Below are 5,971 nucleotides of genomic sequence, written 5' to 3'. Positions count from 1 at the left end.
GGGGTAGGAAAGATGGTGGAATGAGATGGACATCATTACCCTAGGTACACGTATGAAGACACAAATGGTGTGACTACTTTGTGTGCAACCAGAAAAATGAAAAATTGTGCTCCATACATGTACTATGAACTGAAATGCATTCTGCTGTCATGTATAAAAAATTAGAATAAATAAAAATTTTAAAAATTAGGAATTTAGTTTTTATTTCAGGTGGTCATGCATACAGCATAAAACAACTAAAAAAAAAAGTGAAACAACCCAGGTGGTCTATAACAGAGGAAGCAAAAAAGAACAGATACTAAAAGTCAATTTGTGTTGAGGGGGAGGGAAGAATAAAAGTTCACCAGATTAGACAAAGGGGAACAAAGGGAAAGGAGCAGGGATGGGAATAGGAAGACAGTAGAATAAATAGGACATAACTTTCCTCTGTTTATATGTGCATACACGACCTGTGAAACTCCACATCATGTACAACCACAAGAATACGATCCTAGTTAGAATAAGTTATACTCCACGTATGTATATGTCAAAGTATATTTTATTGTCACTTATATAAAAAAAATTTAAAAAAATAGGACAACTCATGACCTTTGACACACCAAGGTTTTGCAATCACGGCTCATAAAAGTTCTGAAACCACAGCACATTCTTACAGGCCAGTGTTACATACTCACATCATACTTTTACTGGCCAAAGTTCTGAAATGCTGCATTTTTACAGACCAAGGGTTCTGATTCACATAAAATTTTCACTGGCCAAGATTCTAGAATTAGATAAAATTACTTCAGGCCAAGTTTCTGGATTCACATAAGATTCTTACAAGCTAAGATTCAGAATCACAAAATCCAGTAAGCCAAGATTCCCAACTCATAAAAAATGCTTTTGATCAAGCATCCAGAAATATATGAGATCCCTATTGACTGCATTTTCAGACTCATGCAAGGTTACTAGGGGCCAAGGTACATGGAGATTAACATTCCAGAATTATACTAAACTTCTTGTAGACCAGACTTCTAAAATTACACACAATTCTTGTAGAACAGATTTCTGAAATCATGCAATGTTATTATAGTACTATTATGACAGCCAAAATACTGGAATTAAACATATTTATTTCAGGCCAAATTTTCAGAACCACATAATGTTTTAATAAACCAACTTTACAGGATTACAAAGTTTATTACAGGTCAAGTTTCCAGAAATATACAAGGTTAAGGTTACCAAATAGTATAACATTATCAAAAGGAAAAAATAAATAATATATTGCAGGCCAATGTTCCAGAATTACCTGTCCTTTTAAACCATTGGATCTAGATTCACAAAGCATTCCCCCTACATTCCCCCCTGGACGTAAGAAGACACAAATGGTGTCGCACTCCCCCACCCCTCCGCCTCTGTTCCCCCTGCCTCCTTCCTTTCTTGAACCTAGGGCCTTGTGTTTGCTAGGCAATCACTCTACCACTGAGCTACATCCTCAGCAACACATAATTTTTGTAGATACTATTCCCAGTCTCTGCCTCCTGAGTCTCCCAACTCAGCTGACAATTAAAGTTGAGTATGTCTACTTCGTCTACTTCCAAGTTAGGTAGTACTCACAAAATATCACCCTTTCCAATGCCGGTGCAGGCATGCACTTGCTCTCTCTTGTGCTTGCTCTCTCTCTCTCTCTTTACCGCCTGCTATTTCATAGACCAGAATGCATTATACAAGTGCTTAGATATTTATGAGCTGGAGGAGAACAAGAGAGAGAAGTGATATTATCAATGTGTAATAGTAATAATGATAATAAGAACGATATTTATTGAATGCCTACTGTTTGGATCAGCTTTTTCACTGCTGTGATCAAAAGACCTGACGAGATCCATTTTAGAGGAGGAAAAGCTTATTTGTCACTCACAGTGTCAGAGGCCTCAGTCCTTGGATGGCCAACTCCATTGCTCTGTGCCCAAAGTGAGGCAGACCATCATGGTAAAAAGTGTGGCAGAGGAACGCAGCTCAGAACATCACACCAGGAAGGGGAGAGGGAGAGGGAGAGGGAGAGGGAGAGGGAGAGGGAGAGGGAGAGGGAGAGGGAGAGGGAGAGGGAGAGGGAGAGGGAGAGGGAGAGGGAGAGGGAGAGGGAGAGGGAGAGGGAGAGGGAGAGGGAGAGGGAGAGGGAGAGGGAGAGGGAGAGGGAGAGGGAGAGGGAGAGGGAGAGGGAGAGGGAGAGGGAGAGGGAGAGGGAGAGGGAGAGGGAGAGGGAGAGGGAGAGGGAGAGGGGAGAGCTTTCCTCACCATGGACAAACAAATCCAAAGGCACACCCCCAGTAAACCAGCAGGGGATTAATGCACTGATGATTAAGTTAAGGCTCTCACAATCCAATCATTTCACCTCTAAGCTTTCTTGCCTTGCTTCACACGTGAGTCTTCAGGGGACACCTCATACTTAAACCATAACACCTACCATGTGCATCATACTAATTTCTTGACACCCAATAAACCTATGATTGACTCATCATTATAATCAATATGTTGATACCTGCTTTCTTTTTAAAAAATTTTTATTTATTTATTTTTTTAGTCATACATGACAGTAGAATGCATTTTGATATACAATACATACATGGAATGTACATACACCAATCATATTGTCTATTCTATTCTGCTGCCCTTCCTATCCTCCCTACTCCTCCCCTCCTCTCCCATCCTTTCTCTCTATCCAATCTAATGTGACACACTTCTTTTTTTTTCTTTTTCTCATTACAACATCATATATGTATTCTGTATAACAATGAGGTTCTCCTTCTATCTTCTGTGCAACTCCCCTTCTCCCTCTTTTTCCCTCCCACCTCTCTTCCCTATTTAGTGGTAGTCTTCTTCTCATGCTCTTCCTCCCTATCCCATTTTGAGTCACCCCCCTTATATCAGAGAAGACATTCGGCATTTGTGTTTTAGGGATTGGCTAACTTCACTTAGCATAATCTGCTCTAATGTCATCCATTTGCCTGCAAATGCCATGATTTTATTATTTTTTAGTGCTGAGTAATATTCCATTGTGTATAAATGCCACATTTTTTTAATCCATTCATCTATTGAAGGGCATCTAGGTTGGTTCCACATTCTAGCTATTGTGAATTGTGCTGCTATAAACATTGATGAGGCTGTATCCCTGTAGTATGCTCTTCTTAGGTCTTTTGGGTATAGTCCAAGAAGGGGAATAGCTGGGTCAAATGGTGGTTCCATTCCCAGCTTTCCAAGGAATCTCCATGCTGCTTTCCATATTGGCTGCACCAATTTGCAGTCCCACCAGCAATGTATGAGTGTACCTTTTTCCCTGCATCCTCACCAGCACTTATTGTTGTTTGACTTCATAATGGCTGCCATTCTTATTGGAGTGAGATGGTTTTAATACCTGTTTTTAATATTCTCATATTGTAGATGGAAAAACAGCCTCAGAAAGCTTAGGTAAGTTGATTAATCTCACACAATTGCAAAATAACAACTTAAAGTTGGTAAACCTGATTGTTGATTCTAGGGCTAAAACCCTAGAATTGTTGATTCTGCCTCAGCACTGGGGAGGAGCATGGGGAAAAGTTACCCCCCTCTTTGGGATCAAAAATACTAAATTCCAGCAGAAAAATAAGGATTCATCCACCTGCAAATATGATTCTTCCCAAAAGTGGGCAAAATGTGAAGCACAAAGGAGACTTGAAGAGGTATAAATCAAAATAAGATGGTCAGAAAGAAACTTCAAGAACATTCCCATGTAACTAAGAACCACGTATCATGCCTCACCATGTCAGAACACATAGGGGGAAAAAACCAAGATATATTGTCAAAGGGCTTGTAACTTCCAATAAATTTTCAAAGGGTAATTTAGTAGTCTTTAATTAGCAATAAGTAGGGAAAGGGATACCTGGATTTTCTACTGTATTCTTCGGCCTGAATACAAACTACTATAAAAATGGATAAAGCAATATCCTTGACTTTAAGAAATCCCACTTTACCAGGAGAAACAGATGGACAAAGACCAAACATAAATGTGGTTGTGGTTAGCTGCATGTACATGTAAGCACGTATGTGGGCACGGGGGTGTACATGTGTGTGTGCATACATGTGTGCGTGTGTATATGTGCTTCCTGGAGGTAAAGATGATAGGCTGGATCTGGAGGGACAAGAAAGACAGTATGTAAAGTGTGTGCTGGAAGCAGAGGTGCTGGGAGGCCTTCCCAGCTAGCAGAGTTGAGAGCAGGCAAGCCCAGGGGACAGGGCACCAGTGTGCGTGGAGGACCAAGGAACACGCCTGCCTTGGACATAGAGCTGTGTTAGGAAGCTGTGGAGGAGGTTTAGGCCACACTGGACTTTGGATCAACCTGTTGGCTGTAGAAAACCACTGAACATGAGGTGGGTGTGAGATGGCAGGCTATGCACGAATACATGCAGAATGTGTTGGGGGAAAGTTCACAGAAAGGTTTCCACCCTTTGATCACTTTCTCTGGGCTTGTATTTTGGGCAATGACCTTCCTTCCTTCCTTCCTTCCTTTTCTTTCTTTTTCTTTTTTTTTTTTTTTTTTGTGCTGGGGATCAAACCAGGGCCTCATGTATACTACAAAAGTGCTCGACATCTGAGCTACATCCCCAGCCCAGGGAACTGATATTTCAATACACTATTTCATGTTTTTAACTCTAACCCATCATCATTATTATTTTATCGATTGTTTCATGCTAAATGAAACCTTTGAAAAAATGCTATTCTTTGAAAGAGTGGTTGGGGAGGCACTGCTACTCATCTCTCTGACCTCATTCTGTCAAGGTTCCTGGGAAAGGAGGCTCACCCCAGGTTCAGCTTCTCCCTTCTTACCACAAGGGAGAACATTTATCACCAGTCAGCTGATATGCAGTGATCGAGCTGCACTATCTCTATCTCCAGTCTCATCTATTGGGGAGTCCATTTTGACCAGATTCATCTGTTTATTTGTTTATGCTTTCAGGAAATATTTTTGCACACTTATTCCATGTCTGTTTAACAGCAGATGTGTTAATCTACTTCGGCTCTCCCCAGATTAGCTGAGAGTTTCTGGGTTAAGATTTAGTGCACAGAATCCTGGCTGTGATAGAGCCAGTGTACATACTCACCTGCCCACAAAAACAAACCAGTAGACTGATCAAAACACATTAAGCAGCTATATCCAGACATTGGTTAATAGGTAGCTTGGAAGTATGATTCCCAAGAAAGGGAGCAAAAAGACGAGCCAAATCATCCTGTTGGATTGTGTCTGGTGGCACATTATGGACTGTGATGTACAGAACAATGATCCAGCTGAGGTGAAGAAACCGAGAACACTCAGGGATGCTGAGGTAGCTGGAAATATGACTAGAGTTCTAGAGAAGAAGGCACTATGCAGAAAACTATGATCAGTCGAGGAAAAGGAACATGGGGAGAGGGGAGGGGAGGGAAAGGGGAAGTACCAGGGACTGAATTGGAGCAAATTATATTTCATGCTTGTATAATTATGTCAAAATGAACCTCAACAATATGTACATCCATAATGAACTGATTTTAAAAGGAGCTAAACTTTTTATAAAAAAATAAATAAATTAGGTTTTTTTTTGTAATTTTGGTCAATATGTTCAAAGACTTTAAGGAAAATATAAACACAAACAGGAAAAATAGGATCACAAAATAACCATTAAAAAAGATGAGATTTCTAGAGATAAAAAAATAGAATATGTAAAATAAAAATTCTCCAGATGGGGTTAAGAGCATATTTTTTAGAAATCAGTGAACCTGAAGAACTAGCATTAAGAACTATCTAAACTGTAATGTGGGGTGGGGTAGGGACTGAACAATAAATAAACAAAACTAAAATGACTAATTGAGCAACATTGAGCAGTATGATGTGTACATAGGTAAAGTCCTAGAGGAGAAGAGAAGAGACAGGAAAATAATTAAAGAAATACTGGACAAAATTTTTCCAAATTTCAATGAATA

Source organism: Marmota flaviventris, chromosome 2, assembly GCF_047511675.1.
Source record: "Marmota flaviventris isolate mMarFla1 chromosome 2, mMarFla1.hap1, whole genome shotgun sequence".
NCBI classification, from domain to species: Eukaryota; Metazoa; Chordata; class Mammalia; order Rodentia; family Sciuridae; genus Marmota; species Marmota flaviventris.
The sequence above is the reverse complement of the archived record's forward strand: the minus strand, read 5'-3'. Positions refer to the sequence as shown.